General features: G+C 47.5%; 1 protein-coding gene across 2 annotated transcripts in view; it reads right to left on the reverse strand.

Annotated features, from left to right (window-relative positions):
• Positions 1-6,152, reverse strand: part of gabra3 (gamma-aminobutyric acid type A receptor subunit alpha3) — a 54,521-nt gene extending 48,369 nt beyond the window's left edge. For both annotated transcript variants that reach the window (XM_086160222.1, XM_086160223.1), the window contains exon 1: positions 5,719-6,152. The gene's annotated coding sequence lies outside the window, so the exon portion shown is untranslated. The remainder of the gene's footprint in view (positions 1-5,718) is intronic.
• Between the last annotated feature and the right edge of the window lie 6,667 nt (positions 6,153-12,819).

Below are 12,819 nucleotides of genomic sequence, written 5' to 3' on the forward strand. Positions count from 1 at the left end.
AATGAATGAGTGAGTGAATGAATGGATACATTTCTGCAGCAGGTTGACTGTCTCCGGCCTCAGGACCCTCCGAAGTACCTCCCCTGCGTATGTAAGGATGTATTTTCCATGAAAGGAGCAAATTCAGGAGTTAGCGTTGGCAAGCTAACGTGCACGCCGCGGGCGCGGGGCCACCCACTTCCTGCTCTGGCACGGCGTGATATTAGCGATAGCCGTCTTCCCTCCAACACATTAGGAATGCGGGGGTCTTATCTGAGCAGCCACTCTGCATGAAAAAGACCTGACGCTGCAGTTGTGAACCCCCCCACTCCATCAGCACCGACACACACTCTCACACACACACAGTCAAACATCAAGTTTGATTTCCTTCCTGTGGCGACAAGGACATATTTGGATTTGCTGGCAAGTCGCGAACTCAATGTATATTTAAATATTTTAAAGTGATAAAAGAAATTGGCGGGGAGTTTTTGTAAAAAAGTGGCATTAAATAAATAATAAATGAGATAAAATGTTAAAAAATGAAATAACTTGTGTTGATGTCTGAAGATGCATTAAAATGTAAAGGGAGTCACAAAAAAACCCGAAAAATTCTGAAAATGAGACCAAAGGAAATTTATCTCAAATGAGAAAACCTATTCTAAGATAATTTTAAGAAAGGCCCAAAAAATCTGAACTTCAATATTTTAAACAACGTAACAAGTTAAATCTGTAATAAGAAATCCATTATGAAGAAAAAGGATTATTAATAAGCAACAAAATGTAGGAAAACCAAAAATACCTCCCAATTTTTTTTTACTTTATTTCCTGTAAAATCAGTGGGAAAATCATGTATTTTGAAGATGTAAGAAAAAAAAAATATATATATATGCTGATGAGGTCAACAAATTTCAATAAATGAATACAAGTCACTGGCAAATTTCTAAAAACCAGCAAAATAAAATGATGCAAAAAACAATAACTGCAGAATTTAACCACTTTAACTTCCAAAAACCTGTTTATGTGTGTGTGTGTGTGTGTGTGTGTGTGTGTGCATGCAGTTGTACTTTGACTCCCGGCGGATGGGGATGTTTACTGCGGCCCCCTTGGATCCACACTCCCTGTGAATGATGGCAGCTGTGCTGTGCCGGCGGCGTGCGCCGCTCCCCGGCTACGGCGACGAGCGCCAGGCGCTCCGGCAGCCGTGACTGATGGCGCCGGGAGGTTCGGAGGGGGGGGGCGGGGCTTTGCGGTGGTGGGGGAGTGAGGGGGTGCCAGGAGCAACCCCGGAAACTGCTTTGGCAGGTGGAGATGGAGAAGCCCGGCGACAGATGTTCAACGTTTGGCTCTGGCTTTCATGACGAGGCTCAGGGTCAGCGAACGCCACGGCGAGGCGGTAGCGGCGGAGGGGCGTGGGGGAGCTTCAAGACGGAGGAGGCACGGGTGACCTATTTTAGAAGGAACCGGCGGCAGAACCCGGTTCCACAGTGCTTGGGTGCCTTGGTTTTGACGCTACATGACTTTTCCCATGCAAGCAAACGACCATAAAAGCAACACAAAGTTATAGCAATGGGAGGAAATTCATAACTCCCCCAAAAAATTCTCTATAAGCGGCCCTGTGATTGACAGCTGACAGGTCCAGGTTAAACCCGCCCCTCAGACCAGAAGGCGGTGTCATGTAATAGTTAGCAGAATTCTTAGCCGTGTGATCTTCTCGCTAGGCTACGTCAACGCGGGTGTTTTTGCTCGGCTGCAGCTCGCAAGCTCCTGCGTGTGTGTGACTGGAAAACAAGTTCACCAAAAATGATTAGATTAATGATATGTTGGTCAATAGAACATGCACGCACGTGCACGCACATAAACAAATGGACACAAGCTAACGTCCAGAACATGGATGACCGGCACAGTCAGCGCCATGGTAACTGACGCCTGAGCAAAGCGTCCTTCAAGGGTGGCGAGGTTATATGGGAAGACGGCAGTGTTGAACCCACCCGATGCACGCACACAAACACACACACACACACAAACAACACACACACGCGCACACAGACCTCTTGGCACGCGGCCGATGGCTCTGAAGGCGAGAGTCAGGCAAAGATGTCTGCCCTTGTTAACCATGTTCGTGGCGGCGGCGGCCTGACATTGCAGTCCAGTGATGGCTGGGGGCGGGCGTGGGGGGGGTAAAGGGGGTGTAGCCCCTCCTTCGACGGAGCGTGTACAGCTGGAGTTGAGTTGGCGTTTTTTGTTTTGTTTCTTTTTTAATTTGAAATGCCGTCAGCGACAATGTCAGTGAGAACAGTCTCCGTTTCAAAACTAAAACGCTGCAGCATCAGGTTTACACCCCCCTCCGCTGCTCCCCCTTTACACCCCCCATGATTCCCCCCACCCGCTGTTTTAACATCTCTTTTGGCATTGATTTTTTTTTTTTCAGACCCGCTAATGTTTGTTCTTCTTCCCTCAACTTGCCGCTGCTTTTGCTGCTAAACTCCCCACCCTCTCCCCTCCACTCACACACACACACACACACAGACAGACACACACCACAAACTGATTTCATCATTGGGCATCGGGCAGCACAACGGCGCAAGAGTGATGTAAATAGTGAAGGAAAGGAAGGAAAAGCAACATCCGCCTCCCCCCCCACCCCCCCACGGCATGACCGTGTGAAGTGAAGAGGATACGGGGGGGGTTGAGGGGGATTGGAGGAAGAGGCCTGACAGGCGAGGATTTGAGAAAAAACTCAGCAAAAAAACAAAAAAGTGGGGTTTAAACTGTGCTATTAACTATGGAGAGAGGGAAAAAACACACACACATATGCACATACAAGCACACACACACAGGTGACCTTCTGACCCTCCCCGAGACTGATATAGTGTCACCCATGCCCAATGTAGCTGGTTTGCTAGCATGGCCCGCTAGCATGGCGTGCTAGCATGGCGTGGGGCCGCGGAGTCGTCCGAGGCTTCATCGAAATTAACTTCGGGATTCATTTCGAACCTGATGGCATCGCTTCCTGTGGTGGATTGTAGCTTCAGGAGAATTTAAGGACGCGTCAGGAGGATGAAATCGTCATGACGTCTCAGCGGCTTCTGCTCCGGCGTGCGTTACGGTTCCTCACGTTCCTCGTCCCGACTGTTCGCCTCTTAGCTGTCTGGAATCTTCATCCAGCAGATGGTATTTAGAACGTCGTCAGACCAGACCTCGGGTCGTCCTCTTCCTGCAGCTGTAACCGCCCCCAACCCCCCCCCACGCACACACACACACACGCCAATGCGTTACCGGGCAACAGCTGTTTGCATCCCATCATTAACCGCCATCCCGTCCTCTTCCTCCTCTGCTGCAAAGTGGCACTTTGCAGCCTATCTGGGCGGCTTTTGGACAGAAGGTCCAGGTGTCCCTGGTTGCCATGGTGACAGGGAGCATCACCGTTCACCTCGTCCGGATTCTAATTCACGCACCCCATTCACCCCACGCACCCCAAAAGTTGGATTTTTGTTGCCATGGCGACCCCGGAACTTCACCTTACATCGCTGCACGGCAGTCGTCCGCGGTCAACGTCGGACAAGCAGTTGTTATTCAACGGCACTCCTGGTCGGGTTCTTTTAGCAATTTCTTTTTATGTTGTTACTATGGTTACCCATAACTTTCCAGTAACTCCGCCCACGGCAGTCACAGCGGTGACACACACACACACACACACAAACACACAAGGGGTACGTGTAAGCACGCGGTAGTGCTACTAGCACCCATACATTATGGTGGGACTTTGCTGCCATGGTTACTCCAAACTTCAACTAAATTGTAACTCCGGTGTGCAAATGGCTAATATCGCACACTCTAGTTCTGTGTGTGTGTGTGTGTGTGGGCGTGTGTGTGTGTGTGTTAATGGGCATGTTCTGCTCCAGTGTGTTTTGGCTATGTCAGTTAGCACTAGTTAGCACCAGTTGGTGTCCTAGCGGTGGTGAGGGGGTTCTCCTGTCTCCAAGCATCTCCAAGCGTCTCCAAGTCCCCATGTGGAACGTTCCCCATCTCCAGCTGTTAGCCCTCCTGGAGGTTCTTGATATTTGACCGGTTTTTAATCTTGAAGGTCCAAATTTTCCCAAGCCCCCTCCCCCCTCCTGCAGGGTGACTCATTTCCCGGGGTGGAGAACGTCTCAGATACGGAACCGGGGAACGCGGCGGGTTCTCCTGATGTTCCCCCGGCGTTCACCCCCCTCCGATGCGGTGTAGCTGCATGCTGCTTCCCCCGGGAGCAACAATCAGCGTTATTGTTTATCCTCTCCATGTCTGCCTGCAGAACATCACCCCCCTAAGAACCCCCCTCACACACACACACACACACACACACACACACACACACACACTGCTCCAAAGCCAAAAAGCTTCCCCTTCCTGACGATAAACACCGCTTCAGGTCCAATCCCCCTTGTGGGGAGGACAGGGGAAGCGGCGGTGTGTGTGTGTGTTTGTGCTTGTGTGTGTGTGTGTGTGAGGGGGGGGGGGGTCAGTGCACCGCATGTCTCGCCAGGCTAAGGAAGCGGCAGGCGGGAAAAAAACCCAAACCCACCAGCCGTGAGGAGGCCTGGGGGAGATGCGGGCGACACACATGACTCCGCATCACATCAGGCGGGGGGGGGCATTTGCGTGATTGCGGCGTGGGGAGCGGGAGTGGGGGGGCGTGTCAGTCGGAGGGACCGCGTCCCCACGGTGAATGACTTCTGCTGTGCTGTCCGATAATTAAGGCATTAGCCGTCGAATTAGTCGCACGGCGCGCGCGCGAGTCGGGCGGAAATATAATTATGGGATGGGAGAGAAAAAAAAAAAAGAAGAGAAAAGGAAACGGCGGCGCGTGCGCGACGGAAGTGCCATCCCTCACAGTTGCGTCGCGCACGCGCGCGAGAGACGAGCAGGGGTGCGGGATAAAGCTTTCGTCGCGCACGTCGCGCACGCGGGGTTGACCCCCACGCCCCCCACCACCACCAACACCGCTTCCGGGAAGCTTTCCCAAGTTGTAGTCCGGAAGTTCACCGGATCTATCGATACAAGTGGAATGAACCCATCGGATCCGGGATCGATCGGTTTATTGATGAGATCCAAAGGTGTGTGTGTGTGTGTGTGTGTGTTGGGGGGGCGAAGGTTAATTCCGACTTCCGCTCAACAGTCTGGTCACTGGTTGCGGTTGTGTGCGCGCGCAAGACAGCGTTTCCCGGGTCAGAAAGAGAGCGCGCGCACACGCACGCGCGCACGCGTGAGTGGGGAGTCGTTCTAATTGCCCCGCTCACAGCCCCCCCCGCCCGCGTGACCCCGCCGGAGTGTCGCATCGCCTCCGACCCGGAACCCGGATGAGGACGCGCGTGCCCGCGCGCGACCACGCGAACAAAACAAACGGAAACAACACAAACAGTTAAGTCTCGCACGCACGCACGCACGCTTTGACGCGCCCGTCGGCACTTATGCTCCTGCAGCCTCCACACACACACACACACACACATATACACACACACATTGACACACGCATAGACGCGCACACGCGGATGTTCACGGGCACGCACGCCGCATCGTTCGCGCGCCTTCTCCCCCTCGGACGCGCACGGACCTGTTAAGCCGTCAATTACACTGCAGCCACTGCAGTTGTTGCATGTGAATGGGATCCTGCGCGCACACGCACGCACACGCACACGCACGCACCCACGGCACAAAATGAACGGATCATCTGAGCCGTCGAACGGCACGGCGTCTCACCGGCGTGCGGCGCGTCCTCTCCCTCCTCTTCCTCTGCTGTGTCTCCGGTTCGGGGTCCGACCCGGTTCCCGCCCTCCAGCTGTTGTTGTTCTTTTTCTTTTCTTTCCGTCCACCGGCTCCGGTGTCCCCCCCTCTTCCTCCTCCTCTTCCTCCTCTTCCTCTCCTGCTTCCAGCCCCGGTGAAGCTCTTCCCTCCTCAAACTAACCTTCCCGCCCCCTCCATCCTCTCCTCTCAGGATGCAGAACCTTGAACCCGAGATCTTCCTCCTCCTCTTCCTCTTCTTCTTCCTCCTCTTTTTCTTCTGACCGGTAACCGAATGCGTTTGCAGACCCGCCGTTAACCGAGCAGCTTGTCAGTGATGCGCTCGACAGCTGGAAGGGACCCCCTCCTCCTCCTCCTCCTCCTCCTCTTCCTCCTCCTCATCCCTCCATCCCCTCCTCTCCCTCCTCCTCATTGCACAACGATGCTTCTGACGCAGGTGTCCCGCCGCGAGACGACCGGAAGCGGTGAACCCGCAAAGGGGTGGGGGGGCATTTTCCCACGCTGTGACCTTGGGGGGGTCGGATGGGGTCCCCCATCCGGGACCCCCACGCTGCTTCCACAGGTGTGTAATGAGCGTGTAATAAACATGTAATAAAGGTGTAATAAGCATGTAATAAGAGTGTAGTAAGCGGGTAGTAAGGGTATAATTGGGGGTTCTCATCTGAATTTTGTTTATTTATTTTGTTAACTTTGTTTCCGGCAGACTGCGTGTCTGGAGTGCCAGGAATCGACCGGAGGATTTTCGCGGCTTCCCTTTATGAACTCGTCCTTGACGGAGTCATCGGTTTGGATCACCCCCTTGGATATTTATTTATTTATTTGTCATTTATTTTTAGGAAAAAAAATAATTTGGAAAGTGGCTCACGCACATTCGCGCGCACGCACGTACACACACACACACACACACACACGCACATATACATACACACACACACACACACACATTCTCCCGCACAAATCCTTCCAAGGTTAACAGACGGCCCCTTAAACATCTCAAAGTTTGGTTCCGTCTGAATACATTCAGAAACAAACTGTTCAGAAACTGTTTCTTCTTCCACTTTTTTTTTTTGGAGATGTTTAGTTTGAAAACTTCCTGTGACATTTGGCAAGTGTTCAATTATCGACCTGACAGTTCCCTTAGACCCCCCTAAGTGTTCCTTAAGTGTTCCTTAAGTTCCCTCCGTAAGTGTTCCCTTAATACTGTAAAGTGTTTCCTTGACACTTTTAGTTGATCCCTTAACACTGTAAAGTGCTTACTTGACACTTCCAAGTGTTCAGAGAACACTTAGAAGTGTTTCCTTAACACTATCAGGTGTTTCCTCAACACTCCTAAGTGTTCCTTTGACACTTTTTAATGTTCCCTTAACACTGTCTAATGTTCCCTTAACACTACCAATATCCATTCAACACACTTAGGTGTTCCCTTCACACTGTAAAGTGCTTCCTGTGTTTCCTTAACACTCTTAAGGGTTCCCTTAACACTCTCGTGTCCAATTAACACACATGGACACTGTAAAGTGCTTCCTTAACACGCTTAAGTGTTCCCTTGGCACTTTTAAGTGTTTCCTTGAAACTTTTAAGTGTACCCTTCATGATCTTAAGTGCTCCCTTAACACTCTTCCTTGGTCTCCTAACACTCCAAAATGCTGCCCCAACACTGTAAAGTGTTCCCTTAACACTCTTCAGTATTCCCTTGACGCCCAAGTGCTCTTGTAACACTCTTAAGTGTTTCCTGAGCTCTTAAAGTGTTCACTTAACCCAGCGTCTTTAAGACCTTTTTAGAACCTTCAGGGAACGTTTCTTCGTCCTCCCAAAGAAAACTCGCCGTTGTTGCGTTGACTCATCGTACCCCCAGGGGGCGTCCGGGATTCCTCAGGTCCCCCCCCCACCTCTGGGGAATGCGCCTGGGATGCCGGGCGCCACGGCAACAGTGCATTGCTGCAGCGTTGTCAACGGCGACCACGAGTTATCTCCCTTTCATTAATCCCCTAAGCCGACATAATCGAGTCCTCCAGCTAATAATTATAAACTCTGGGGAGAAAAAAGAAAAAAAGATGACAATGAGTCTTGTGAGTGCGCGTGTGTGTGTGTTTATGTATGTGTGAGTGTGTGTGTGTGTGTGTGTGTGTGTGTGCACATGCTAGTTTTTGTTAATTAGCATGTTGGACATTTGAACTGTGGTTTTTATGAAATTAAGATATTTTATGAAAATAAGACCCCACCACCACACACACACACACACACACACACACACACACACACACACACACACACACACACTCCACAAAAAATTGCCGACCCGCCGAAACAAAAACGCACAGCGTTCCGGCTCCCTTATCAGCGTTTAACAGAAGACCAAATCTGGCCCGCGCTGGATCTCCGAATCAGCTGTCATTCCAGGTCCGAATGACACACACACACACACACACACACACACACACACACACACACGCTGCCCGTGTTGTCGGAGATGCCGCGGGCCAACAATCCAGTTGACTTTGGGGATGTGAAGGCGACATTGTTATCGCTTGGTAACAGCTTCTTTCTGGAGGGGCGGGTCTTGGAAGTGGGGCAGTTCCAAGCGAGGAACCTCTGGAGGAACCGCCGGTCCAGACGGTTCCTGCGCCAACACGGCTATTGGAATGTCAGTGATGGTCTGGCATCCCATTTTTCCCATTGACCTTTTTGCATCTCCATCTACCCACAACGCTTAATGGAGGTGACCTTTACCGACACCTCCAATATGCTTCCTTCCTCTCCTCATCCTTATGATCATCGCTGTAAGCTTTGAATCTGGACAGAAAAGGCCGTATTATTGTCGGCCATCTTCGTTCCGGGTGAATGGCTTCTTTCCTAAAGACGTATAAGATGTATTTTTTTGGCTTATCCTTACAGATTTTTGGACATGAAGAAAAAAAATAGGCAATCTATTGCTGATTTTGCATTATATCTTTATCTTCACTATCATCGCCGTATGCTGGGAATATGGATGTAAAAGTCCATATTACTGTCGGCCTTCTTTGTTGTGGGCGCTTTGCTTCGTTACAAAAAACCTCGAGATGTGATAATTATTTTTTTAGTTAGTTTTTTTCAGATTTCTAGATTTGAATCAAGGCATTTTTTTGCTGTTTTTTATGGTTTCAATCAAATGTGGACATTTTGCATTTTATCTTTATCTTCACTATCATCGGCATATGCTGCAAATATGGACAGAAAAGTCCATATTACTGTCGGCCATTTTTGTCGTGGGCAAATGGCTTCTTTACAAATCTCGGAGATGTCAGTTTTTTAAGCTTATGTTTTCCGACTTTTAGATAAAAAATAAAAAATGAGGCAATTGGTTGGTGATTTTTATGGTGCTTTAAAAATAAATTCTTTTTTTTTCAGTTTTGATAAAGACACGACAATTTGCATTTTATCTTTATCCTTGGTATTATCGCCATATGCTTAGAATGCAGATTGAAAAGTCCAGATTCCTGATGACCATCTTTGTTTCAGGGCAGTGGTTGGGTGGGTGGCATCTCCGCTGCTGTCGGCGACATTTTTAGTCACCGCGGCAACAGAAGCTTGTCGTCAGCATGAAGTAGCAGTAGCATGGAGCGTGCTAGTTTCACCTTGTCATCCCCGCAGTGTACGTGGCCTAAACTTTGAAGCCCATTTTGGATCTCATCCAGAGTTCCCTCGGTTCAACTGAGGGCACCAGAGGTTAGCAATTAGCGCCAAACGCTAGTTCTTGCTAGCACACCCCACCTCCCCGCTTCCCCTTTCTCCACATGAACGCAGCATGAAGACTAATTTGTACTCGGGGCATTAAATCAATGGCCGAAGTCCCACGATTAGTCCTCAAATGACAGCTCCGGGGGCTTGTTACCATGGTTACGGCCATTTATACCCAAAACGCCACAGTGGACCAGAGAACACCCTCCTCCGTGCTTCCTCTCCATGCTGGACGTTTGTGGGAGGATGACGGAGAGCCTGGTAAGAACTCGGGTCAGGAGAACATGAGCAGAACCGAGTCCATGTCAGCATCAGAAACCCGTTTGCTGTGAGGCAATACAACAAAAACAAACACATGCTAGCTTGATGCTAGCCACTAGCATCTCACCCCGCTGCCCCCTCCTTCACGGGTTCTTTTACACAGCCCCCCCACCCTTCACCTCGCTTCTCTAGCCCTTAGCTTTTTAGCAGTGTGCTACTGCAGACCCCGTAGCCGTAAGAAGCTGAATCCTTTAGCGCCTTGGGGATTGTCAAGAGGCGGGATTTGGGGGGTGGGGAGTTCGTGGATTCTGCCGCTGTCACCAAAACAAGCAAATTAATCGGCAAACACGGCCCGCTGCTGTTCCTCAAAGAAACAAAAGACTGATGGTTGTTGCGTCTGAGATATGGTGTTTGCTAACAAGTTCTCGCCTCGTACATCAATCTGTCACTCCTCCGTTTTGCGTGGTTGGGGCTCCCTGGACATCCCATAATAAACTGATGGGTTTCCTTGCTGGCGGATTTTCGGCTTTGATGGATGTTGTCGCCTCCCTGATTGAACGCGTGATGTTTTCCGAGAGTTAAGCTACATAAAGCTGCAGACACCCTGTATGTCCATACGTGCATTGTCTAGCTTGATGCTAACATTAGGTGTGATTGCAATGCTAACAGGAGAGTTGCTCTCTGTCCTGTGTGGCCATTTTGAGGTACCTTCTTCTTTCAAGGTGTGTCCTCAACTGAATGCTCATGCTAACGTTGGTGGGAATATGTTAGCAGGCTTCCCTGTGTGTTTGTGTGGTTGTGTGTATTTGAATTTTCACAGTAGCCTGTGTTAGCATTGCCTATCTTGATGCTAACATCAGGTGTGATTGCAATGCTAACAGGTGAGTAGTTCTGTGCTCCACTTGGCTATTTATGAGGTACCGTCTTCTTTCAAGGTATGTCCTTGACTGAATGGTTATGCTAACATTGGTGGGAATGTGTTTGCAGGCTTTCGTGTGTGTCCATGTGTGTGTGCGTGTGTGTGTGCCCATATTTGCATTTTCACAGGAGACCATGTTAGCATTGACTAGCTTAATGCTAACATCAGGTGTGAGTGTGATGCTTGTCTATGCTAATGTTGTTGGCAGTATGCTAGCGGGCGTAGCAAAGGTGACGAATGAGATTCCTGCGGACTCTTTTGCACCTCTGCAGATTTTCCAGGCTCCTAATGTTCCAGTCAGTTTATAGAGCTTTTTTAAAATAATATATATTACTATTTAAAATCTTTTTGTTTGTTTTATTTTTCAAGTTATTTATTAATTTTGTAATTTATTGCTTATTTTGTGGTGATTTAAAAAAATGCTGATTTGAAATCAATGATATGTGTTTGATGTTTATGAGCGTTATAGATGTTTTTCTTAAAAAGTATATCATTTTCTTTTACACTTTTTTTTGTTTTAGATTTTTTTAGCTCATATTTTTCCTTTTTTTAAAACTTATTCATTTGGCAATTTATTGCTGATTTTAATCATCTGAAACATGTAATTTCTTTTGATGTTTTCAAATTATGGCTGATCTTTTACGGTGATTTAAGAATTAATGCTGATTTGAAATCGACGGCTTCATTGTTCTTCAACCACGTCTTTTCATCTTCCTCAGATGTCACCTGTTTTTTTCTCTTTGTTGGGTAATAGATTTGTAATCGTATTTCTATCAATAACGTATTGATCATTTCAGGCGAATGATCCTGATACATGTAGTTCATACACCGTATAAGTAAGTCGTAATATTGGACTTCATGTCCGTCATAGGATTCACACACACACACACACACACACACACACACACACACACTGGTTTTCTGCAATTGCAAGGAGGAGCTCATGGAAAGTAAAACCCGACACGTGTAAATTATGGATGAGCGCTGGGGGACGGCGGGACATCGTTGTCACCGCTCCTGTACGTGTGTGTGTCTTAGAATAATAATTGTAATAATAAATAAGGATAGCTGGTGGAGGAGTTGACCTACAGACGTCCCTTCCTCTTGGAGCTGGTGGTGAATCTTTCATCTCCAGCACACACATAATAATATTAATATTATTACTATGAATGATAATAATAATAATTTTGAAAACAGATTGTTATAAATAATAATAATAATAATAATTATCATTATTATAATGATAATTGCAAAATTCTGGAAGTGAAGCCTCATCTCATTCCCAGCTGGATGAGGAGGAACTTCAGAGGGAAGTAAGATAAATAATGTAAGAATAATAAATACATAAAAAAATAGATAAAAAAGAGGCTGCCATTATAGGGGGAAAAAAACTCCTGGGTTTCTGGGACACAAAGTAGGAAAATTGGTCCCCAGTGTGTGTGTGTGTGTGTGTGTGTGTGTGCGTGTGTGTGTGTGTGTGTGTGTGTGTGTGTGTTGGGTATATGTGTGTGTTTGTGTGTGTGTGTGTGTGTGTTTGTGTCCTGTCTGAGGGCCGCCGGGCTCAAATACAAAGATCCCCCCCACCTGGACCAGAATTAATCACCGTTAGGTTATTACCATGTAATTACCCTGAAGTAAAATGATAACGCACAGTGGAATATATTTTTCAAACATTCAGGGAAATGTAAAGTTTTTTGTTTTTCAAATGTTAAAATGAACAAAATATTAATTAAAAAAAATATATAAATGTTTACCTATTTTCATATCATTTAATAATATATGACAGTTAAACCTTTTAAAGTAAGGGGATACATTTTAATTACAGACAGAAATTGAATAAATATATTATAAATAAATTTAATTAGAAAAAATAATTTCAGGTCTCTGATCTAAAGAAACAAATCAGGATTAGTTTGACTGATAATTATTAAATAGAAAAACAGATAAAACATTAATAAACAAATAGGTATGGAATTCATCCAAAGGGAAAAGAACCTGTGAATTTCAATAAATCTCTGCTGACACGTGTCCCTGGACGCAGGACCGTTTGTTTTAAAGCACAGATGCGGCGATCCTGTTGCGTGTCCCTGAATGCAGCACCATTTTAAAAAAAATTAATTCAAGTATAAAGTGCGTTGGTGCTGTCAGAGCAGCGGCGGGCG

This window comes from Fistularia commersonii, chromosome 15 (genome assembly GCF_037954325.1).
Source record: "Fistularia commersonii isolate RoL2024-O1a breed Wild chromosome 15, RoL_Fcom_v1.0, whole genome shotgun sequence".
NCBI lineage: Eukaryota > Metazoa > Chordata > Actinopteri > Syngnathiformes > Fistulariidae > Fistularia > Fistularia commersonii.